This window comes from Polypterus senegalus, chromosome 5, assembly GCF_016835505.1.
Source record: "Polypterus senegalus isolate Bchr_013 chromosome 5, ASM1683550v1, whole genome shotgun sequence".
NCBI classification, from domain to species: Eukaryota; Metazoa; Chordata; class Cladistia; order Polypteriformes; family Polypteridae; genus Polypterus; species Polypterus senegalus.
This window is the reverse complement of record NC_053158.1, coordinates 2,741,110-2,767,196: the sequence shown is the minus strand read 5'-3', so window position 1 is coordinate 2,767,196 and position 26,087 is coordinate 2,741,110. Positions and strand designations below refer to the sequence as shown.

General features: G+C 42.5%; 1 protein-coding gene across 1 annotated transcript in view; it reads left to right on the top strand.

Annotated features, from left to right (window-relative positions):
* Positions 1 to 15,591: 15,591 nt before the first annotated feature.
* The window catches only part of pter (phosphotriesterase related), a 125,794-nt gene continuing 115,298 nt past the window's right edge, over positions 15,592 to 26,087 (top strand). The window contains 1 exon segment of the mRNA XM_039754278.1: positions 15,592 to 15,698. The gene's annotated coding sequence lies outside the window, so the exon portion shown is untranslated.

The following is a 26,087-nucleotide window of genomic DNA, read 5'->3' as shown; positions in this document are numbered from 1 at the left end:
CATCCAGGGCACGAAGCTCCCGTTCCACCACATCCCAAAGATGCTCTATTGGGTTGAGATCTGGTGACTGTGGGGGCCATTTTAGTACAGTGAACTCAGTGTCATGTTCAAGAAACCAATTTGAAATGAGTCGAGCTTTGTGACATGGCGCATTATCCTGCTGGAAGTAGCCATCAGAGGAAGGGTACATGGTGGTCATGAAGGGACGGACATGGTCAGAAACAATGCTCAGGTAGCCCGTGGCATTTAAACGATGCCCAATTGGCACTAAGGGGCCTAAAGTGTGCCAAGAAAACATCCTCCACACCATTACACCACCACCACCAGCCTGCACAGTGGTAACAAGGCATGATGGATCCATGTTCTCATTCTGTTTACGCCAAATTCTGACTCCACCATTTGAATGTCTCAACAGAAATCGAGACTCATCAGACCAGGCAACATTTTTCCAGTCTTCAACTGTCCAATTTTGGTGAGCTCGTGCAAATTGTAGCCTCTTTTTCCTATTCGTAGTGGAGATGAGTGGTACCCGGTGGGGTCTTCTGCTGTTGTAGCCCATCCGCCTCAAGGTTGTGCGTGTTGTGGCTTCACAAATGCTTTGCTGCATACCTCGGTTGTAACGAGTGGTTATTTCAGTCAAAGTTGCTCTTCTATCAGCTTGAATCAGTCGGCCCATTCATTCTCCTCTGACCTCTAGCATCAACAAGGCATTTTCACCCACAGGACTGCCGCATACTGGATGTTTTTCCCTTTTCACACCATTCTTTGTAAAGCCTAGAAATGGTTGTGCGTGAAAATCCCAGTAACTGAGCAGATTGTGAAATACTCAGACCGGCCCGTCTGGCACCAACAACCATGCCACGCTCAAAATTGCTAAAATCACCTTTCTTTGCCATTCTGACATTCAGTTTGGAGTTCAGGAGATTGTCTTGACCAGGACCACACCCCTAAATGCATGTGATTGGTTGATTAGATAATTGCATTCATGAGAAATTGAACAGGTGTTCCTAATAATCCTTTAGGTGAGTGTATATATATATATATATATATATATATATATATATATATATATATATATATATACACACTCACACACATATATACATAGACAGATACATCTATTCTAATAAAAGGCAAAACCCTCACTGACTCACTGACTCATCACTAACTCTTCAACTTCCCGTGTAGGTAGAAGGCTGAAATTTGGCAGGCTCATTCCTTACAGGTTACTTAAAAAAGTTAAGCAGGTTTCATTTCGAAATTCTACACGTAATGGTCATAACGGTCGACAATGTCTGCCATGTTACACTTTCTTATTTATGGCCCCATCTTCAAAAAATTTGGTAGGCGGTTTTCCTGCGCTAACCGAAACCGATGTACGTACTTATTTCGATGGTATGACACCACTGTCGGCCATCATATTGAACTTTCCAATGGTCTTTGTTACGGGCCCATCTTCAAGAAATTTGGTACGCGAGTTCCCAACGCTAACTGAATCCTACTTACATACATATATACGTCTATAGCCTGCAGCTCGGTCCACACTCTGAATCCTCCAGGCACTCTTGAGCATAATCTAATTTTGAAAGTTGGGGCACCAATAATGTTACTGAGAAACTTACAGCCACCGAAACTTTGTAATGGCACTAGACTTCAGGTCACATGCCTGCAAAAGAACCTAATTGAGGCAACTATTTTTACTGGCGGTGGCTCAGGGGAGAGAGTTTTTATTCCTCGCATCCCCGTTATACCCTCTGATCTCCCATTTCAATTCAATTTCCAGTAAGGCTCTGCTTCACAATGACAATTAATAAGTCTCAGGGACAGACCCTACAAAAGGTTGGCATTGATTTGAGGCAAGATTGCTTTTCACATGGCCAACTATACGTTGCATGCTCAAGAGTAAGCTCAGCGCACAGCTTGGTCATATTACAACCGGAGGGCCGAAATTACAGTGTGGTATACAAAGAGATCCTTAACAAATAATTATTGGTACATTTTCCCTCAGTTTATTATTTAAAATTTTAAAACAGTACTTCGCCGCTGCGAAGCGCGGGTATTTTGCTAGTCTATTATATAGTGCCTTTCATATCTATCTATCTATCTATCTATCTATCTATCTATCTATCTATCTATCTATCTATCAGATAGTGCCTTATCTATATCTTCACTGTGTGTGGCATCACTGATTATGTCTACAAACTCCTGTTCTTGTGCTCCGCTATTTGTAAGGTTAGTCTAGTTGATATTCCAGTAGTTCCCCATATTGTATAATAACCCTCTCTGCATTTTAACTGAACCCTTTGTCTGCATTAGGTGGTCTCTTACACTCCCAATATGAGGCCTCAGTCCCCTTGCATATAAATTCTGTGTCACATAAATGGTAACTGCACCTTTCTGGGATTTACCTGTTTGTGCTAATTAATGAGTACCTGTCTGTGTTCCACTTCTGCCCAACTCTGTTATTTAGGCAGGTTATTCTTATTTTTAATCGTTCTCGTATTAAGACATGCATTTTTAATGTGTAACTTATTCTGTTTTGGCACTTTAACTTTGCACTAGACATTAAGTTACTTTGCATATTTGTTGTCACACGACCATTTATCCATTCACATGACATTCTAAGCCTGGCCTGTGTTTAAATCCATGCCTCCCACCCTTATCCTCGACAAGCCCACCGATATGCCTCCCCTACACATTGGTGCTCATCTTGTTGAAATATAACCTGCCCCATTTGTTCCAGAAGGAGTCCCAGTGCCCCATAGACTTACACCCTTCAATGCTACACCAAGGCGTGAGCTACGCATTAAACCTCTAATCTCCTCAGTCTTACTTGTGTCTGTGTTTATATGTGTGTATGTATATATATATATATATATATATATTTATATGTATATATATATAATTGTCACAAACTCAACTGATGCCACAGAAAGGTTTGGGGCAGCCACCCATATATTATTTCCTGCCTGCAAAATTGATTGAATTATTGTACTGATGTGTACAGATTGGAGTCCAGAACAGAACTAATTACAGATGGTCAAGATGGTGGTTTTAAAGGCAAATAGAGGAAATGATGTCATTGATGGGGCCAGAATTGCAAGTGGTGTCAGCATGGTTGAGACCAGAAGTGACTTCATCGATGGGGGCAGAACCAGAAGTGACGTTTACATGTCCGGGGCTGGGGTCAGAAGTGACTACATCGATGGGCCTGGAAACCAGAAGTGACGTCCTTGGGGCCGGAACCTGAAGTCACGTCTTCAAGTCCAGGCAGAAGTTCCCATAACTGGTCTTCAGAGAAGTGAGACAAAGAATCAGTGTACTCCGCCACCCCCTGGTCTGGCATTTACTCTCATTCAGGCCCTAAAGTTGCCTCCCATGCACACGAGTCTGACAATATATATATATAACATGGTTGGGGCCCTTAACTGGTCATGGTGCCCTGATTATGGAAGGACAGAGGGAGAGAGTACTTCCAGGAAAGTTTCTCCCCTAGACCTACAGGGGGCAGCCCCTTTGGTTTCTAGTGGGACCATGGGTCATGAGCATAGAAGCTTAAACCTGTTGGGGCCCGTGGTCACTGCCAGGGGGCGCATGGACATTTGCTCGGCTTTATTTGGCAGCACTTCCACCACACCTGGAACTGCTACCAGAAGAAGCTCATTGGGCACCTGGAGTCCTTCTAGGTGCCCTATAAAAAGGGGCCAGTCACCAGCATCCAACAGCCAGAGTCGGGAGAAAGAGGACAAGACCAGTCTGGAGGACTGGATACGGCGCAAAGGAACTGTGTTGACCTTGGTGAGGAAAAATGCACTTGTAAAGAAACCATGTGCTGTGTTGACTAAAATCTGTGTCCTACCTGTCTGTGTTGGGGTTGGGGTGGCTATATTCACCCCAGGGCTTCATGATAGATAGATAGATAGATAGATAGATAGATAGATAGATAGATAGATAGATAGATAGATAGATAATGTAAAGTGAGAAGAGGCTGGGACAGTCTGCCATCCCACCCAGGATGAGCCCAAGCACTTACCAGGTAATGAGGCCGGGATTGTGGATAGACAGTGGGAGACTGGCCCTCAAGAGTACATGCTCCCTCAACACACTGGATGGCAGCATTCCTGGGCATATTTATATGGCGACTGAGAATGCTGGGAGTAGCAGTCCAGTGAGTCTGCCCTTCCGGGTCCATTGGTAGCCACTGGGGGAGCTGCAAGAAGAAGCTGTTCCTACTTTTCAAAGCACCTAATTGACCCAGGAGTGTTTCCTGCTTGTGTTGTCCTAACACCAGAAATACTCCTGGGTCCAGCATAACAGGGGCTGCCTTCACTCACTTGGAGAGTCAGCACTGGGAAGGGAGTCATACGAGGATCTCCTGGGAGAACAGGAGGAGTAAAGTGTGTGTTTATTTGTGGATTGTTAAATAGAAAAAAACGGTTGAAAGGTAAATAAAGCAATATTGTTTGCATTGAAACTGTGCTGGTAAAGTTGTGTCAAGGTTTTTCCCAGAGGCCATTATATTATATATATAATGCAAAGCTGACTGACTCACTCACTGTTTTATTTAAAAAAAATGAAATTGGGCAGGATGGCACATCTCGAGCAGTTGGTATCTCAAAATTAAGGACATTTCAGCATATTAATATTTAGGGTTAACCCCTCCGTCAAACAGAAAAACAAACTATCCCAAAATCTCAAAAAAGCCTTGAACAAATTGAATTGAAATTTGGTGACATTATAGAAAAAAAATAATCAGCTGACACACATTTATTTATTTGTTGACACATTTTCTTGTTGGTCAATATTTATTAATGTTTTATTAATTTACAAGGTCTTTGCTGTGCTGAGAGTGGGCTTTGTGAAAACAAAGGACACAAAAGAAGTGATTGAAGGGACATAAGAATAGCAGCAGTAACCAACAGGGTGGACAGATGACTGAAGACAGCACAGTGTCCTGGACCGTAATAAAGAGATGGGATCAGTACATGACCTAAGGCAGCGCAGTCGCTTGGACAAGAAGTGACACTTCAGTCTGAGCCGTCTCGCTTTAATGGCGCAAGGACCAGAAGGGGCAGAGTCAGTTGCTCTCACTGCACTGTGGAGAAAGAAGAAGATAACAAGACAGTTAGTGGCAGCGCCCCCTCTCAGCTTGGGTGACCCTCTGATGTTCACTATATGAATAATAAAGAGCAAAAGCAATATAAAACCAACAGATAGATACATGTGAACGGCACAGTATAATTGATAGATCAGAAAGGCACTCTGATGAGTAATGAATATAGATGATAAGGCAGTATATGATTGATAGACATAGCAAAGACACCATATAATCAATAGACAGATTGAAAGATGTAAAAGGCAGTACAGTGGAACCTCGGTTCACGACCATAATTCGTTCCAAAACTCTGGTCATAAACCGAGTTGGTCGTGAACCGAAGCAATTTCTCCCATAGGATTGTATGTAAATACAATTAATCCGTTCCAGACCGTACGAACTGTATGTAAATATATATGTAAATATGTAAATATATGTAAAGATTAAGCACAAATATAGTTAATTACACCATAGAATGCACAGTGTAATAGTAAACTAAATGTAAAAACATTGAATAACACGGAGACAAAACACCCAGGCTCCCTGCTCAGCTACACGAGCAGGCTCTCGCTCGCTCTCAGAACAGAGAAGAACAATTGAACATATCTGAACTTTAATTTAAAAACCAACCACAAGCAACCAAAAAAGGAACAGTGCAGTAGATCACGCTATTAGCCTTACAGCACGATCGCTGAACTGTACAGTACAGTAAACAATTTTTTTTTTTAGATTTTTTTATTAATTTTATTGCAATCCATACAAAGCAATGAAGTTTTTACAAAGAGAAAAATTGAGTTAAGAACAGATCGATCCCCACCTCTGAGAGAGAGAGCAAGCCAAACGGCGTGAAATGTAAGGCTTGTAAACATACCTAAATTAATAAATTCTCTGTGCTTTATGAACTTATTTTAAAATATTACTGCCATGTTTTGAAAAAAGTCTGTACGGATCCTCTAACTGAGTATTTGATTTTTTCCAATTTCAAATAATATAACACATCAGTTTCCCACTGACTTAAAAGAGGAGAGTTTGGGTTCTTCCAGTTTATCAGAATAAGTCTGCGTGCCAACAGTGTAGTGAATGCAATCACAATTTGTTTGTCTTTCTCCACTTTAAGACCCTCTGGAAGACCACCAGACACAGCTGTTAATGGGTTAGGAGGGATTGTGAGTCCAAGGCTGTCTGAGAGGTAATTAAAAATGTTTGTCCAGAATGATGGCAATTTGGTGCAGGCCCAGAACATGTGACCCAGTGAGGCTGGAGCTCGATTGCAACGTTCGCAGGTTGGATCATCACAGTCCTGGAAACATTTTGGAGAGTTTTAGACGAGACAGATGTGCTCGATATATAATTTTAAGTTGTATAATTGAATGCTTTGCGCATATGGAGCTCGAGTGAATTCTCTGCATTGCTACTTTCCACTCAATTTCTGATATATTAATTGAGAGATCTTTTTCCCAGTGTCTTCTTGGATCTTTGAAAGGGAAGGATTGTAAAATGATTTTATATATTGTAGAGATGGAGTCTAAGTCCTTGAGATTGAGCAATATTTTTTCCAGCATGGATGAGGGTGCAAGATGAGGAAAATCTGGAAGGTTCTGTTTAACAAAGTTCTCGATTTGAAGATAGTGAAAGAAATGTGGAGCTGGAATGTTAAATTTGGAATGTAATTGTTCATAGGATGCAAAGACGTTGTCTATATAAAGATCTCTAAGCAAGTTAATTCCAAATTTTTTCCAGATATTAAAAACTGCATATGTTTGTAAACAATTGTTTTAAAAATGAGTTTTAAGCACAGGGAAAAAAAAGAACATTTGAAAAAAGAGAAAAGTAACATTGCAACAATTCACGCTACGAACTGAAAAATTAACTTTTGAAGAAATCTGTAATACAAAAACCACCAAGAAAACTAACCTTGCATGAGTCGAGTGTTGGCATGAAGTGAAGAGGAACTGTGTGGAGAGGAGGGAGAGTTTGGCTCCACAATGGAGGGATGTTTTCCTTCATCTTGTGATTTCTTGGGTTTCTGGTGTTTTTAGCTGGTGGGAGCGAAAGCCTCATGCAGCCATTCCAAAAACAAAGTCCTTGTGACCCAACCCTTCGTGTTTGCCCTCCACATTACTGGCATTCTGGCTTTGTTTACATTGTGCTGCTTGAAAGCACCAGGGTTCTCAAACTGGTAAATGAGTGAACTGGTAAACAGTTTTTCCACCTCTTCCAGCACTTAAAGCCTCTGCCTGGTTAACGCTGTAACTCCTTTTGCAATATCAGCTGCTTTAATAGATTCTTTCTGCTTTAGAATAGTTGAAATTGCAAGCAAGATCAGTAACACGAACGCCACGCTCATACTTTACAATAATTTCTTTCTTTACTTCGATTTCAATTTTCTTCAAAACTTTCTTCTCACCACTCTTCACTTGCTTAGAAGCCATAGTTAACTGCAAAAGCACACGAAATACTGTAGAGCACAAAGAGAGCGCAGGTAAAGCACGCACGTCTGACTGAGAACAATGAACAGGGAGCTGCTCTGCTTAAACACAGTAGTCGGCGCGTATGAACCAGCAGGCAAGGCAGGCACGTCTGACCGAAAACAATGCAACACGTGCGGAAATCATCGGGCTTTTTCGTATACCGAGCGTGTGGTCGTGAACCGAGGCAAAAGTTTGGCGAACTTTTTAGTCGTGAACTAAGTTGTACGTGTACCGAGACGTTCGTGAACCGAGGTTCCACTGTATGTGCAATACAGGTAAGATATAGATTGACTGATAAAGGAGTTATACTAACCCTAACCCTAATAATAATAATACTGAGATTTGGTGTATATGCTAATGCTTCTCGTTCATGTGTTCACCCCCTTTATCCAGCAGCCACACTGAAGATGAAGCCTGAGTTTGCAGTGGTACTTATGACTGGCTGCCCAGCGTGCCCCCATCATACCCCTGGATGTTTATTTATGGTGGACTATTTTATGGAATGTACTAAAACATGAACCCAGTCACTTTTTTCCAGAGCATCACAGATGATTTACAAGGTGATCATTGCCAAGTGCCAGAGGCCCCCCTCGAGAGTCAATGATTACCTGAAGCCGATAAGACCCGTTGAGCGCAGCCCAAGCTGTCTGATGTCTGGCCGGAGCCTTCCTTGGACCTGGAGCCAAATGCAGGTAAAGTGAAGATCTTTGTTAATACCTCCGTGGACCCCTTTACCTGTGTGTGTGCATGTTGGAGCTCATGTCTAGCAGTACAGGGCACGTTTCCTGAAGTGGGACACACGAGTTGTGGAGAAATCTACAGTAACAAATGAGCAGAGTCTTCAGAAAGGCAGTCAGAATTTAGACTTTATTGCAGGAAACAATTACAGAGGACATAAAGCCTGTCTCAGCTCGTGTAGTGAGCCTGCTGGTTTGGACGCAGTTTGTTTTAATTTCAGTTCTAATCACAAAACATCCCCAATTCACACATAATTCTCGTCATTCACTTTACTTGTTATCTTTGTAATAATGGCCTCATGTTGTACCTGTTTCATAACAATTACCTCGCCTTGTAAAATTCTTTCCTCTAATAATGATCAATCATTTTGTAACAATCATTAGGACTCAAAGGTCATACTTGCCGCCTGATCACGTTTTACGTTCCTCACATTCCCAATCTTGAGCTAATAAAAACTGCAGGCCTTTTAATTGATCAGCCCTCATCATTAAGTTGGGACAAGGATGACCCACATATGAAAACCTTCACTGTTCAATTAACACTTGCTTGTTGCACCAGCATCTAGTAAGACTAAAATCATAGGTAGCTGCGCAAGTGAGCGCAACACGCAGCTTTACTGATAAGAGCTGAGCTGCTGGAGCTGGAAGCAGGCGAGAGGCCTTGAGTCAGTGAGCACAGTGCTGAAGCCTTTATTAATGAACCCTTACATTTTTATATTGCCCAAAACCAGCTGATATAATGCATGTTGTTTTACCTTGGGTGGCACGGTGGCGCAGTGGTAGCGCTGCTGCCTTGCAGTAAGGAGACCGGGGTTCACTTTCCGGGTCCTCCCTGTGTGGAGTTTGCATGTTCTCCACGTGTCTGCGTGGGTTTCCTCCCACAGTCCAAAGACATGCAGGTTAGGTGGCATTGGCGATCCTAAATTGTCCCTAGTGTGTGCCTGGTGTATGTGTGCCCTGTGGTGGATTGGCACCCTGCCCAGGATTTGTTCCTGCCTTGCGCCCTGTGTTGGAATACAGCAGGTTGGATAATGACTGACTGATTAAGATATTGAGTCATGAGGAAGCACTGACATAGGAACGTAAATGCTATCTAGAATGTAATGTATACAGGCCAATGTGACAGCAAGTGACGCACAGCCACATACGGTGTGACTTACCAATACAGGGGCTAACCTTGATAATCAATTGTTAAAACATCTGTATAATTCAACCTAACTAACACAATACAGCTCGCTTTTAATCTGATCATCTGAAATGTTCATGAGTCTTAATATATACATTTAAATTCTAAAATGTTGATATGTTTAAAGTGTTTATTCGCTTTACGTAGTTTCTTTTGAGCTTGGGGCATTGAAGGTTCTTCCTAAAACTTATTTCCAAAGGCCCTGCAGAGTCGTCATGTCCCAAAACAAAAACTTGTTTCCTCAGTTACCTCGTAAAACACAACATCCTCGGTCCTTAAAAAACACGGCAAGTGAAAAGCAAGCGGGCCACATTAGAAACAAAAGCAGCAGACTGTAAAATAATCATCGTGCCTGTCTAAGCCACTTAAAAAAGATGTCAAGCAACTCCTTTTAATAGTCAATAGTTCTAAAACCAAAACAAAGCATATCGATCCATGATCTAAAACTCAACAGACGTTCCAAGGTGGTTAGACAACACAGCAAAACGGACCACCCAGGCCCTTCAGTGTCATGGCTTTCCTTTCAAGTTGTGGTCCTTGCTGTACTTCTCTAACTGCAGTGGTAGACAAGCGCTTTAGAAAATGAGTCACTGCATATCCTGGAGAATTTATTTGGAATAAGGCTGAAGGAAAACCAAACGACGACGCTGGAGGTCTGTTATGGGGAGATGTTCACCAATGATGGAGAGCTGAGGAGGAACTGGAGGAAGATCATCTCCACTTCCACAGGAGACTCTAGACTTATTTTCCGGCCTTTTTTTGGCTAAACAGGAGCCGTCACACTCTGTGTGGTGTGGCACAACTTGAGAGAACCCCTATTACACATTGTCAGGGATGCCAGTTGCCATGACCCAGCCGGGACGCCATGAGGGACCGGATGTGGGTCTGCGCCCACCTTGGATCACGTGGGGGCCGCCTTCCTGGTTGCTTTGGGGGCCACGGGTTAAGGGCATGGAAGCCCCACCCTGCAGGGGCCCGTGGTCACCGCCAGGAGGTGCCCCAATGCCTTGGGGACCTGTTCCCTCAGCACTTCCGCCACACCAGGAAGTGCTGGGGGGAAGATTTAGAAATCTGCCGGGAGAACAGCCGGCACTTCCGCCACACAGGGGCGTGGCCAATGAGGGAATGCCGGGAGCCACCTGGAGCTCGTCTGGGAGAGGATAAAAGGGGCCGTCTCCCTTCATTCGAGGCTAGAGTCGGGTGGAAGAGGACGAGGCAAGAGAGGAGAGTGGAGGCGGCCTGAAGAAAGGCATTGAGTGGCCAGGACTGAATATTGGGGTTTGTGCACATGGGATTGGGTCTGAGTGACCATTACTTGTAAATATTATTGTACATAATAAACGTGTGGTGGTGAGTAACAACATGTCCACCTGTCTGTGTCTGGGTCAGCTCCACAACATATAAGCTGCACCATTCTGTGGAGGTCGACCTCTTCATGTAGCCAAACACAACTCATTGCTTGCTAAGCAGGTCATCAGGCAGGTCCTTCGGTGGGTGTTGAGGCAAATGAATAATTCTGAAAGCTACAAAAATATGACATCCCTCAGGTTTTATGGGAAAGCGTCGGTAACTCGACTGAAAGTGTCAAAGCGGGAAAGAACGAGGATCTCTCTGTGATCGGTTCTTGCGATGGTTCTCGCTATGGCGCCATGTTACATGAGAAGCTCTCGGCTTCAAAGGACAAGCTGCAATAAGCTGGCACACACTACATGTCAGGTGGCAGCGCTAAATGCTAAGTGGACAGGTGATTGCTGGACAGCATGTGTCCACCAAACTACCGAACACACGAGTTTCTCCATACTGACCTGTTCTCAATGCACCGGGACTCTGCAGTTCGGGAGCTGCTGGCTTCATACGCATGAAGTAGAAGGAGCCCACATTGGCTTCCTTGGTGTTTTTTAATTTAGTGCAGTGGGTGAACATCAAGACAACACTAAATAAATGATAGATGTGAAAGGCGAAAGGCAGTATATAGTAGATATAGATAGATGAAAGGCACTAAATGATAGATGGATGTGAAAGGCACTATATAATAAATAGATATAGATAGATTAAAATCACTATATAATAGATAGATGTGAAAGGGACTAAATAATAAGTATAGATAGATAAAAGGCACTATATGATAGATAAATGTGAAAGGCACTAAATAAAGGAAGGTAGATGGATAGACATATGAAAGGCACTATATAATAGATATACAGGCATATAGACAGATATATAGATGAAAGGCACTATATAATAGATAGCTAGACAGACAGAGAGACATATTTTGCCTTTTTTTGTGTTGCGTTGCCACTGGCACTTATACTTGAGGTGTTGTCGAAGCTCTCTTAAACTGTCCGCAGGCAGTCCATTGCAAGACAGCCCATGAACATACAGTTAGGTCCATAAATATTTGGACAGAGACAACTTTTTTTCTCATTTTGGTTCTGTTCATCACCACAATGAATTTTAAATGACACAACTCCGATGACGTTGAAGTGCAGACTTTCAGCTTTAATTCAGTGGGTTGAACAAAACGATTGCATAAAAATGTGAGGCAACTAAAGCATTTTTTGAAGACAATCCCTTCATTTCAGGGGCTCAAAAGTAATCGGACAATTGACTCAAAGGCTATTTCATGGCAGGTGTGTTCAAGTCCGTCGTTATGTCTTATCAGTTAAGCAGATAAAAGGCCTGGAGTTGATCTGAGGTGTGGTGCTTGCATGTGGAAGATTTTGCTGTGAACAGACAACATGCGGTCAAAGGAGCTCTCCATGCAGGTGACAGAAGCCATCCTTAAGCTGCGAAAACAGAAAAAACCATCAGAGCAATTACTACAATATTACGAGTGGCAAAATCTACAGTTTGGTACATCCTGAGAAAGTGAGCAAGCACTGGTGAACTCAGCAACGCAAAAGACCTGGACGTCCACGGAAGACAACAGTGGTGGATGATCGCAGAATCATTTCCATGGTGAAGAGAAACCCCTTGACAACAGGCCACCAAGTGAACAACACTCTCCAGGGCTTGGTGGCGTATCGATATCCAAGTCTACCATAAAGAGAAGACTGCATGAAAGTAAATACAGAGGGTGCACTGCAAGGTGCAAGCCACTCATAAGCCTCAAGAATAGAAAGGCTAGATTGGACTTTGCTAAAGAACATCTAAAAAGCCAGCACAGTTCTGGAAAAACATTCTTTGGACAGATGAAACCAAGATCAACCTCTACCAGAATGATGGCAAGAAAAAAGTATGGAGAAGGCGTGGAACAGCTCATTATCCAAAGTCTGTAAAACACGGTGGAGGCAGGCAGTGTGATGGCTGCCAGTGGCACTGGGACACGAGTGTTTATTGATGATGTGACACAGGACAGAAGCAGCCGAATGAATTCTGAGGTGTTCAGAGACATACTGTCTGCTCAAATCCAGCTAAATGACGTCAAATTGATTGGGTGGCGTTTCATGATACAGATGGACAATGACCCAAAACATACAGCCAAAGCAACCCAGGAGTTTATTAAAGCAAAGAAGTGGAAAATTCTTGAATGGCCAAGTCAGTCACCTGATCTTAACCCAACTGAGCAGGCATTTCACTTGTTGAAGACTAAACTTCAGACAGAAAGGCCCACAAACAAACAGCAACTGAAAGTAAAGGCCTGGCAGAGCATTAAAGAGGAGGACACCCAGCATCTGGTGATGTCCAGGAGTTCAAGACTTCAGGCTGGCATTGCCAGCAAAGGGTTTTCAACCAAGTATTAGAAATGAACATTTTATTTCCAGTTATTTTATTTGTCCAATTACTATTGAGCCCCTGAAATGAAGGGATTGTGTTAAAAAAATACTTTAGTTGCCTCACATTTTTATGCAATCGTTTTGTTCAACCCACTGAATTAAAGCTGAAAGTCTGCACTTCAACGTCATCGGAGTTGTTTCATTTAAAATTCATTGTGGTGATGTACAGAATCAAAGTGAGAAAAAAAGTTGTCTCTGTCCAAATATTTATGGACCTAACTGTATGTGATCCTTTCCCATTCTGTATTATCGTGACTCACAACTGAGTCTGCATGACCACCCAAATTCAAACAACACACAACCGACCCACAGCTTAAGAACCTGTGGTCCTGAGAAAAGGTGATCAACGTCAAGGGTCCTGGAGGGCTGCAGTAGCTTCAAGCTTTAGTTCCAACCCAGTTGCTTAATTAAAAACCAATCCTTGCCAATAACAGATCTCATTTAGCATCATGACTTGTTAGTATCAGGTCTGCCATGTCGGGTCATTTTGATATTGTAGATTTATTTCTTTCTAATGATATCATCCAAATGATTTGAAGCTTAAAACGGAGGAGTAATTTTCAGTTCTTCACTTTCTACTCGAGGGTGGCACAGTGGTAGCACTGCCGTCTTGCAGTAAGGAGACCTGGGTTCGCTTCCCGGCTCCTCCCTGCATGTTCTCCCCATGTCTGTGTGGTTTCCTCCCACAGTCCAAAGACATGCAGGTTAGGTGCATTGGCGATCCTAAATTGGGTGCTTGGCGTATGTGTGCCTTGCAGTGGGTGGTGCCCTGCCCGGGATTTGCTCCTGCCTTGTTCCCGGTGTTGGCTGCGATTGGCTCCAGCAGACCCCCGTGACCCTCTGTTTAGGATATAATGGGTTGGACAATCACTGACTGACTGACTTTCTATTCAGTTTCCTTAAAAGTGTTTTATTAAAACAAATAGTGCATGATGAATACACACTGGTGTAAATAGAAACAAGCTAGATGGAGAAATGCTGGTTCCTTTGTCATTTACATCTTATTGCTGGAATGAAAAGGACATGTGACAGACGTGGATTGAGAGGAAGGGGCCCAGAGTTCTGTGCTACACCGCTGACTCCAGGACTACTGACATTGCTCACAAATCAAAGATTTAAAGGGTCTGAATCTTAAATAGCAAATCAATTAAATTAAGTTAATAAGCAGCAAAAACTGGCCACTAATTAAGAAAGTGGTTAGAATGTGAAAACCTGCAGCCAATGTGCCCCTCCAGGATCGAAAGTGGGCACCCCCTGCTGTAGAGCCCACAGGTTCAGGAACTTTTTTTTTTTTAAGCAACGCACCGGGCACTGAGTTATTTCTCTGCACTTGCAGAAGTGGTGTCATTACTTTCGTATGCTTCAGAACCATTAAAAGTGAAAGCTGCTCTACAACTGAGTCACTGGCCATTTCTGAACAGCTGTGTCACCAACACCACCAATCGCTTCTTTCCTCTTTCACCGGCTTCACGTTCTGACAGCCCCGCAATCCGCCCATTCCTGCTGCCACAAATCCCGTGTTAAGCGCGCGGGTGTAAAAACTGGGGTGGCCCAACGCTTTTGAACCCTTTAAAGTGCCATTCAAATATCACCGTGTATCCTATTCGTTAGACAGGAGTGTGCCAACTATGCCAGTCATTTTGGCCCCGGAAAACGTCCAAGTGCAGCTTGACGAAGTTTACACAAAGTGTCAGATTTAGCTGGCTGGAATTGAATACGGAGCTGCGAATAAGTAGTCCTTCGAGAAAGGCTGTGCATGTGTGTGGGGTGACTAATAGGAATGAGGTTAATGAGGAAACGATCGGCCAGGATAGAGGCAGAGATATTTCGGTACTCGTATGTTATACCCCCGCCATTCAATCCAGAGAGTACTTCTCCCTTCACTCCCCGCCCCGCAACTTGATGTTATACTTAACGGCATTAGAAACTTCGCGACAGAAGTAATGTTTCAAAAGTAAGTTGACATCAAATTTTACGTATTCTTGTTTTGTAAATAAACGAATGCAAAACACGATGACGTTTTTCTCTTGGGGGGTATAACACACGAGTACCGTAATTAATATTTAAAATTAAAAATACAAAAAAAACCTTTTTTGAATACAAGTTAATACATTTCGAGTCCCCCTGTTGCCAGATGGGGTCCTTAATTGCAGCGCAGGTTTGCTCGAAGTCAGGCCATGCTAAATCTCAAGTTATTACTCCAATATAAAGGATCGCGTCCGCTCCTTTGACAGCTGCACCTGCCGCTGCCGCTGTCACAGCCAAAGAGTAACAGCACGGAGAGAAATCACGCGGCGAAACGCAAACTCTCGCGAGAGCCACCGCGCAGTGACCTCGGCTAGCGCCTCCCCTCCGGCCATCTCGCCTGTGGAGTGCAGCGACTGTCACAGCAGAGCGAACGAGTGCGGAGATTCCAGTGAATCATCGGATACAGTAGGTTAATACAATGTGTTAGAGTAGGCGGCACCTCAGGCTAGAGACTCAAAGATTTGAAAGTCTGTAATTTAAGTGCGGGATGAGTCGAGGTGCTAAGCATGGCGACGCGGTGTGCAACAAGTCCCTTAAACTTTGTTCGGTGCCGCGACTTTCGCAAGGCGTACCCAGCTGCAGTATCAGCATGAAACGCAAATAACAATACAGTGAAGACGAAAAATGGCAAAATATAATAAGTAAAGAAAGAGAACCTTGCAAGTTGCTTGTGCTGGACAGTAGTGAAAAAACAAAGTTTACGGTTTAAGTCCCACAGCCTTGAACAAATAACGGCTTCTCACCAAAAATCAGCCCCATCATTATATCCGTTGGCATCCGTGCAGTTTAAAATAACAGCAGCCAATTAGCAAGTTGGTCAAGTTTGTGTGATTTAATGGCCAATTTAGCAAAGATCCACTAGCGATTGTCACAGTTGCCCAGGAGCTGCAGAGCCCACTTTAAATCAACGTCAGCAGACTTGTCAGGTTGGTTCATCGCAGTTGAGCACAATGAGCGCAGTGGTGGAAGTTCAGCGGGAGAAGGTCTAATAGGTCAGCAGTTTATTTTATTTAAATTGAATACTGCAGCCATTTTAGCCTTATTTGCATCAGAGTTGTCAAAACCACCGCTCTGCCTAATAAGTAAATTCAGTAAAAGTCTAGTGTCGATAATTGTGATGGTCCAAGAGGTACAACACCTTATATTTGTTAGCAGTGGTAGACTGGAGAATGGCATGGTGGTTAGTGTTAAAGCCTCATGAATTGAGCATCCAAGTTCAAGTTTTTATTCTTCTTTATTGTCATCCCATCCAAATGCAGAGTACTGGTTGACATGAAGTTGTGTCTACAGGACCTCAACATGCAGTACATCAAGACAGTGTACACCAGGGGGTCCCCAACTCCGCTCCTGGAGGGCTTCAGTGGCTGCAGGTTTTATTCTAACCCTTTTCTGAAGTAGTGACCTGTTTTTTGCTGCTAATTATCTCCCATTCCTTTAATTTTAGTTGACTTGTTTTTTAAGATTTGTAAGACTGAATTTCTTTGTCGTTCCTTTGAATTGCTTCATTTCTTTCCTTAAATGGCACCCAAACAGAAATTAAATGTGAAGTGAGGGAGTCAACAGAAGACCAACTAAGTCAGGGCCGCCATCTCCAACCGATTTCACTACAGCTAGTTGCTTAATGAGGCGCCGAGTCTTAATTAAACGTTTTTTTTTAATTCCATGGCTTACTGCTGCTCTCATTGTGCAATACATACAATACAATAAAATTTATTTTTATATAGCCCAAAATCACACTAGAAGTGCTAAACTGGGCTTTAACAGGCCCTGCCTTTTGCCTTATGATGGCCCCCCCAGTCTTGACTCTCTAAGAAGACAGGGAAAAATACCCCCAAAAAAAAAAAAACTTAATAGGGGAAAAAAAATGGAAGAAACCTTGGGAAAGGCAATTTCCAGCCATGTTGGGCATGCAGTGGGTGTCAATACAATACACAGAGCAGAACACAAGTAATCCTCAATACAATATAATAGTAAAATGGAAATATTACAAGTATAGAGTAGAATTCAGCAGTAGATGATATCCCATAATATGATTTGGATTTGTTTAAAGTCCTGGAGACCTCAGCCTTCAAGCTGCCTCCCCCTATTGGCCATTCCACAGCCGAGTCAGTGCTGGGCCAGCCAATCCGATGAAAGGACCCCTCTACCTGATGATTCCTGTGATCCTCCATCAGAGATGACTTTACCTTAGACAGGCAAAACAACTTGGCAGGTGGGCCGTGGGCACCAAGTGTCACATTTGAGTACCGAGAGGAGAAACAGAATAGGTGAGGGTTAGTAATAAATTCTAACTATCATATTCCTTATGTTTTAGTGATAATGACTAACAACAGAAATGCAGTCGGTACAGTTAATCAGCAGCTTTAGTCAGGGTGTGCTAAACTGAAATCGTGAGTCTTCAGCTGGGATTTAAAAGCTGAGACCGAAGGGGCATCTCTTATAGTAGCAGGCAGACCAATCCACAGTTTAGGGGGTCCTGTAACTAAAAGCTCGACCTCCCCCTCTTATTTTATTAATTCTTGGAATCCTAAGCAGACCGGCATCTTGAGATCTTAATGTGCGCTCAGGTTTGTAAGTCATGATAAGTTCAGATAAGTAAGCCAGACCTCGGCCATTTAAGGCTTCGTATGTTAAAAGGAGGATTTTGAAATCTGTCCTAACCTTAACCGGGAGTCAGTGTAAGAATTTAAGAACTGGAGTTATGTGTTTTGTATTTTCTTGTAATAATTCTTACAGCAGCATTTTGATTTAACTGGAGGCTGAATAAAGAACAGTTTGAACATCCAGTGAACACCACATTGCAGTAGTCAATCCTACTAGAAATAAATGCAGGAATTAGGAGTCATTTCCTAAATTGTGTGATTTTCTCTTTTCTCAGTGCACTGTGAAGATATTTTGGGGATCTGAGCGGGTCATCATTCCTGAGACATTCACATTTCTTTATTTTCAGATATTGTATGATGGTCACAGTTTGCTGGTCATGTTTTGGCTCATTTTGTATCTCATTATGAGTTGACTGCTAATTAAGGAAAAAGAAACAGTTAAGGGGTCTGAGTCTTCAAGAGCAAGTCAAATAGAATGAATTCAAAGGAAGTTATTTAGCAGCAAAAAACAGGTCACTAATTAAGAAAAGGGTTAGAATGAAAATGTGCAGCCACTGGGGCCCTCCAGGACCGGAGTTGGCAACCCCTGGTGTATACCATACAGACAGTGGAAATAGACAACACAGTGTGCAGTAAATTGACGTGACGACAGTAGGACAACGTACAGCAGATTTGTTATAACTGGACCAGTAACAGCTTAACAGTAACAACATTATTTTGTTAAAAATGTGCAATATAAGCAGATAATAATTCTTTACATTTCTATAGCACTTTCCTCACTAATCAAAGCACTTTACATAATGAGTGGGGAGCCACTTCAACCACCACTGATGTGTAGCATCCACCTGGGTGATGCAACGGCAACCACTGTTGTGCCCGTATGCCCACCAAAAATTAGCTGTTAGGTGGTGAGTGAGAGAGAGAGACAATTAGAGACAGGGGTATAATCGAGTGGGGCAGAGTGACTAGGCTGTGGTGGGCAGTTTTGCTTGGACATCAGGATACCCACTACTCTTTATGTAGGATGCCCAGGGATCATTTATAACCACAGAGAGTCAGGACCTCAGTTTAACTTCTCATCTGAAGGACAGCACCATTTTTACAGCACTGGGGTATTGGGATCCACACACGGACCACAGGGTAAGCGCCTCCTGCTGGACTCACCAACACCTCTTTTCCTAGATGGTTTCCCATCCAAGTCCTGGCTGTGCCTGAACAGGCTTAGATTTTGGTTATTGACCTCTTCTGAAGTGCATGTGCTGTGGCTGCCGATAATAAATGTATATCTGGAATACCATGATCATTTACCATTCGTTAAAGGGCAGTTGGTGCATTTCATTTGGACAGTTTTCAAAGGTGTTCACCATTCCAGCAGTGGGTAGGGGGGAATTCTAAAACATCGAGGGTCAGAAACTCTTACACAGTCTGAATGGTCTGGCTCGAATGCTGTGATACCATCCACTAGATGGCAGCAGCTCAAAGAGCCCATATTTAAGGTGTGAGGGGTCAGCCACAGTGCTGGATGCCATGCAGAGGCTGCGTGTGCTGTTGGTGTCTTGTTTAGAGGGGAGAGACACACCAATGGTGAGCTCAGCTCTCTTAACACTAGAATTACCAGAGCCTATGAAAAAACTCGTAGATCCGGCCCACCTTAAATCTGTTCGCACCTCTCCATCAGCGTCTTTTGTCCTGTAAATATGCCGATAATGCGATGATGTTTTCACATATATTGTCTCTTTCTTTCAGGTGTGTAATAGAAACCACAGCATAGAGAGAAGTGTATACATTGTAACAGGTACACACGTTGTAAATGTAGGAAGGACGATCCTTGCGTGTGTGTGTGAACTGTTAACATTTGAATCTGATGATTGCATATAGTGCTGAAGTTACTGCTCTGTACTATTCTTTCCTCTGCATGTCCTGGAGTACAAAAGAAACAGCATAGAGCAACATGTGCGGACTGGCAAGATCAGGAAAAAAAAAAACACGCGGCCACTGATTACAAACCGCAAGATATTATGCGAATGAATATGAATAATATGAATAATGCTGCATCCGTGCCACAAAGTTTTCCGAAATGTACTATACAGGTCATAAAACAAATAAGTCCAAATATCATATATACCTATGTTTCTGTTTTTTTTTTTGACATCATAGACCATAAGGTGCATACTAATTCAGTGTGAGCAGGAACACTCAATAAAACTGAATTAAAAAAAAATCAAGTGACGGTGAGAAACGAAGAAGGCAGATTCACCAGCATTTGTGTGTCAGCTTTAATTCCTTCCAGATGAGAGAATGTCCAGTTCCATTGTCTCAAAACACCACTCACATCTCCTGTTATTCCCAGTTTCAAATAAAAACTAACAGTGTCAGATCTCGGGTTGGGAGAAAGGTTGGGCGGTAGTATGTATCGTGATCGTGATTTAGAGAGAATAAAAGTGAAAAAAAACGGTAACTTTTACAAGACCTATAAATGTACACCGTGTGTTACAGATGCAAACCAAGTGTATGTGTTTACTGTATAATATTAACGATAAGAGCAGCTCACTACTGAAAACGGCAAATATAGGAGGCAGTGGGGATCGAACTGGGGACTCTTGATTACAAGTCAGCCAATCTTACCGCTACGCCACAAAAGCTGTTGTCTTTTCTTTGAATCTTTTGTGAAGGTGTTTACTTGATCTTTAAACTTCAGGCTTCATACATTATACAGTTTATGCTTACATTTTGTCATTTCCTACTAAAATATGAAAAACATTTCTGTTTTAACAATGTGTTTACACAGATTACTATAGAAACGGAACACACATGAAATGCGTGTGTTCCAAATAACGATCTATTATTTCCACTCTAAAACTCCACTTCACTCCAAGATAATCAATCAAGGCATGAGCTGGGAGAAGTTTGTGCACGTTCTAAGTCGGTGGGGGGATGGAATAGCCGGCTGCTTGCCGCTTGTCTTTATCGGCACATTTAGAGAACAAAAGACGCTGGTGGAGAGGTGCGAACGGTTTTAAGGTGGGCCGGAACTATGAGTTTTTTCGTAGACTCTGGTAATTCTAGTGTTAATGGGGACAATGTGACCAGTTCTGACACCCTGCATGTAGTGTGAAGCCAAAAACAAACCTGAAATCCCTTCCGTTGCCCGACCTTGTGCTACTCAGCTGTGCTGCAGGCATCTCTTGGGAAAATCAAAGTCCTTTGCGGCTGTGTTACTGTAGCCATTATTAAAATACGCCTCCAATCTTAGTTCCAGTTAAGTGCTTTGCCCTGTCCTTTGGGCTTCAAAATTGTGAAATATTTAAAACACATGTACTTCCGAGACAGTTTTTTTGGTTGTTTCTTTCCTAGAAAGACCAAATATTAGTGTGCAGTTGTCAACTAATATCTTGGTTTACTGTAATCTGCAGAGGGGGAGGAGGTGCTTTTATGAAGGTCTGGACCCTTCACAAATCAATATGACTTAGCAGGGTTCACAGGCTTTCATTTTTCTTTGATTAAATAGACAATGTATGTCTTGAGCCTTCTCCCGTAACATTTGGCATAATATGCAGCAGGGATCTTAGACTGATTTTTGAGGAACTCTAATTTCTGCTGGGTTTTGGTCCAACCAAGCTTGTAATTAAAGGCTTATCCTGCAATTTATGTGAAATCATTTTTTAATTTAGTGCTTTCACCAACCCTCTCATCAAAAGGTGCTTTTAACGATTTAAAACAACAGGGTAATAGAACAGCGCATGAAAATTAAAATACATGATAAATTGCAGGAGAAACTGGTAGAGCCAGGTTTAATTCAAAGCCATAGTAAAGATCGTCCACCTGAAGCTAAGCACGTTCAGGCCTGGACAGTACTTGGATGGGAGACCGACCAGGAAAAGCTTGGGCTGAGGATTACACATATTAGTCAAAGTATATAGACTAAGTATAGATGATCTACCAAGAATTATAGCAGGGATCCGGGTTCGTTTCCCGCTCGTGGCAAATTGCTGAATGGAAGAATATACAGTGCATCCGGAAAGTATTCCCAGCGCATCACTTTTTCCACATTTTGTTATGTTACAGCCTTATTCCAAAATTGATTCAATTCATTTTTTCCTCAGAATTCTACACACAACACCCCATAATGACAACGTGAAAAAAGTTTACTTTTTGCAAATTTATTAAAAATAACAAAACTGAGAAATCACATGTCCATAAGTATTCACAGCCTTTGCTCAATACTTTGTCGATGCACCTTTGGCAGCAATTCCAGCCTCAAGTCTTTTTGAATATGATGCCACAAGCTTGGCACACCTATCCTTGGCCAGTTTCGCCCATTCCTCTTTGCAGCACCTCTCAAGCTCCATCAGGTTGGATGGGAAGCGTCGGTGCACAGCCATTTTAAGATCTCTCCAGAGATGTTCAATCAGATTCAAGTCTGGGCTCTGGCTGGGCCACTCAAGGACATTCACAGAGTTGTCCTGAAGCCACTCCTTTGATATCTTGGCTGTGTGCTTAGGGTCGTTGTCCTGCTGAAAGATGAACCGTCGCCCCAGTCTGAGGTCAAGAGGCTCTGGAGCAGGTTTTCATCCAGGATGTCTCTGTATATTGCTGCAGTCATCTTTCCCTGTATCCTGACTAGTCTCCCAGTTCCATCTCCGTCATCCCCACAGCATGATGCTGCCACCACCATGCTTCACTGTAGGGGTGGTATTGGCCTGGTGATGAGCGTGCCTGGTTTCCTCCAAACGTGATGCCTGGCATTCACACCAAAGAGTTCAATCTTTGTCTCATCAGACCAGAGAATTTTGTTTCTCATGGTCTGAGAGTCCTTCAGGTGCCTTTTGGCAAACTCCAGGCGGGCTGCCATGTGCCTTTTACTAAGGAGTGGCTTCCGTCTGGCCACTCTACCATACAGGCCTGATTGGTGGATTGCTGCAGAGATGGTTGTCCTTCTGGAAGGTTCTCCTCTCTCCACAGAGGACCTCTGGAGCTCTGACAGAGTGACCATCGGGTTCTTGGTCACCTCCCTGACTAAGGCCCTTCTCCCCGATTGCTCAGTTTAGATGGCCGCCAGCTCTAGGATGAGTCCTGGTGGTTTTGAACTTCTTCCACTGACGGATGATGGAGGCCACTGTGCTCATTGGGACCTTCAAAGCAGCAGAAATTTTTCTGTCACCTTCCCCAGATTTCTGCCTCGAGACAATCCTGTCTCGGAGGTCTGCAGACAATTCCTTTGACTTCATGCTTGGTTTGTGCTCTGACATGAACTGTCAACTGTGGGACCTTCTATAGACAGGTGTGTGCCTTTCCAAATCATGTCACATCAACTGAATTTACCACAGGTGGACTCCAATGAAGCTGCAGAAACATCTCAAGGATGATCAGGGGAAACAGGATGCACCTGAGCTCAATTTGGAGCTTCATGGCAAAGGCTGTGAATACTTATGTACATGTGATTTCTCAGTTTTTTATTTTTAATAAATTTGCAAAAAACCTCAAGTAAACTTTTTTTCACGTTGTCATTATGGGGTGTTGTGTGTAGAATTCTGAGGAAAAAAATGAATTTAATCCATTGTGGAGTAAGGCTGTAACATAACAAAATGTGGAAAAAGTGATGTGCTGTGAATACTTTCTGGATGCACTGTACGTGTGTTCTACAGCATGATTAGAATCGTCTGAGTATTGAAGGTGTAGGTCTATTTTATAAGCATATTTTAGAACTTCAATTTTAATAAAGAGTATAACTATAATTATTATTCTGTATTAGCATTGATATGAACGATTTATGAAATTAGTGTTATGTATAAAAAATGAAATTATGATTATACAATTCAACATTTATTATATTTATACATTTTTATATCTGTCTTTACACGTTTTGCACAAATATTTAATAAATGCAATAAACTGCACCAAGAATGTTAAAAAAATCATTCAAAAATGTGTTCTTGAATGTAAATATATCTACACAAACTGACACTCGTGAGTAACATTTTTAGAAAGTTGAAAATGAAATGCAAATCGCAAAGCTTCTGCATGCCGACTCGAACAAGCTTTTGCAGAATACATTAACTGACAGGAGGTTGGCCCGCCCTTTCCGAGTTTTGGTATGCAACATGAGCAGTGATTCGCTAATTCTTGGTAGCCAATCGGACCGTCATTGGTCAATTCTTGGTAGCCGATATGGGCTGCGATTGGCCCGAGCTTTCAATTGTTGGTAGAATCTTGGCAGCAGAAAGCAATCTGATTGGTTTTCGCTACCAAGAATTACCTCGACTCATGGCTGCTTAGGGGTTTGCTTGAAGAGGTGTTTGTGAGGCCAGCAGGGGGCACCTACCCTGTGGTGTGTGTGCAGATCCAAGTGTCCCATTGCAGTGACGAGGACTCTGTGCTGGTAAAATGGTGCCGTCTTTCAGATGAGACGTACAACAAAGTGGTCATTAAAGATCTCTGGTCATCCTTGGTAAATAGTAGGGTGTATTGTAATGTCCTGGTATAAACTGCCCACCGTGGCCTAGTCATTCTATCCCCCTAATTGTCCCCTGTTTCTAATTGGCTGTCTCTCTCACCACTTCACCACCTAACATCTCCTGTATGATTAATGTACTGGTGTAAAAATGGCTGCTGTCACATCATCCACATTAGTGGTGGTTGAAGTGGCTACCCACTCACTGAAGTGCTTGGAGTACTGAGAAAAGTGCTATTTAAATGTAAAGCTTTATTATTATTATTATTATTGTTTGTAATTTTTATTGTTATTATTATTATTCATTTTAGCGTTTGTCTCCTTCAGGCCTCTTATGCAAGTGATGATTTCTGTTTAAATTTTGCTGTGTCTTACAATGTCAGATACACAGACACGTGGCTCAGCGCTCCCATCGTTGGCTTCTGATACGATGAGGTTTGCATACGCGCCAGTTCTGTGTGTATTGCTCTGTGTTGTGGAGCACCAAGTATAGTTAAGGATTCTGTGCCTAAGCGTGTACTCACGGGACCCTGAGCAGGAGGGTTTGCTGAGGAACATTCCAGAGTTTAGGAAGTGCACTTCTAAAATTAAGCAGAAGTTCAAAGTTTGATAAACTTTTATATGCTAGTGAGTTTATATGGGAAAAAAAAAGTAGACAGAGGAGACATTCATCCATCGATTATCCAACCCGCTATATCCTAACTACAGGGTCACAGGGGTCTGCTGGAGTCAATCCCAGCCAACACAGGGCACAAGGCAGGAAACAAACCCCGGGCAGGGCGCCAACCCACCGCAGACAGAGAAGACACCTAATTGAATTTGCAGTTCAGCTAAGTGTGCGAAATTATAGAATAATAACAATAATTATTAACAATAAATAATTCTTTATGTTTATATAGCGCTTTTCTCACTACTTAAAGCGCTTCAGTGAGTGGGGAACCACTTCAACCACCACTAATGTTTGCCCTCCACCTGGCAGCCATTTGTACGCCAGTACACTCACCACATATAAACTGTTAGGTGGTGGGGTGGTGAGAGAGAGACAGCCAATTAGACACAGGGGATGAGTAGGGGGCCAAAATGACCAGGCCGTGATGGGCAATTTAATAAGGACATTGGGATACACCCTACTCTTGATGAAGGATGCCAAGGGATCTTTTATGAGCACAGAGAGTCAGGACCTCGGTTTTGTGTCTCATCTGAAGGACGGCGCCGTTTCTACAGCACGGTGTCCCTGTCACTGCACCAGGGCATTGGGATTTACACACAGACCACAGAGTAATCGCCCCCTGCTGGCCTCACCCACACCTCTTCCAGCATTTGTTGGGGAACATTCTAGAATTTAGGGTAGTTGTAAAATTAAGCAGAAATTCAAAGCTTGACAAACTTTTTTTTTTAAATGATTTTTTTATATAAACTCACTAGCATATAAAAATAGACAAAGGAGAGGCTTAATAAAATTTACAGTTCAGCTAAGAGTGTTGGAATTACGTAATTAAAAAGACAGTTATGAAATAATCGTATGGAAAAATACAGCCATTAAGTCATTAAATCGTGAAAAAAATACATAAATAGTCACCTAATTATTATGAAATACAATTTTATCATTTTATTGTGGTTCAATAATATAGTTATGTTAATTTTTTATTTACATTTTATTTATTGAATGTGTGCATACAAGTTATAGCAAGCTACACATAACCATGCAAGCATTCATTCATTCATTTTCTAAACCCCCTC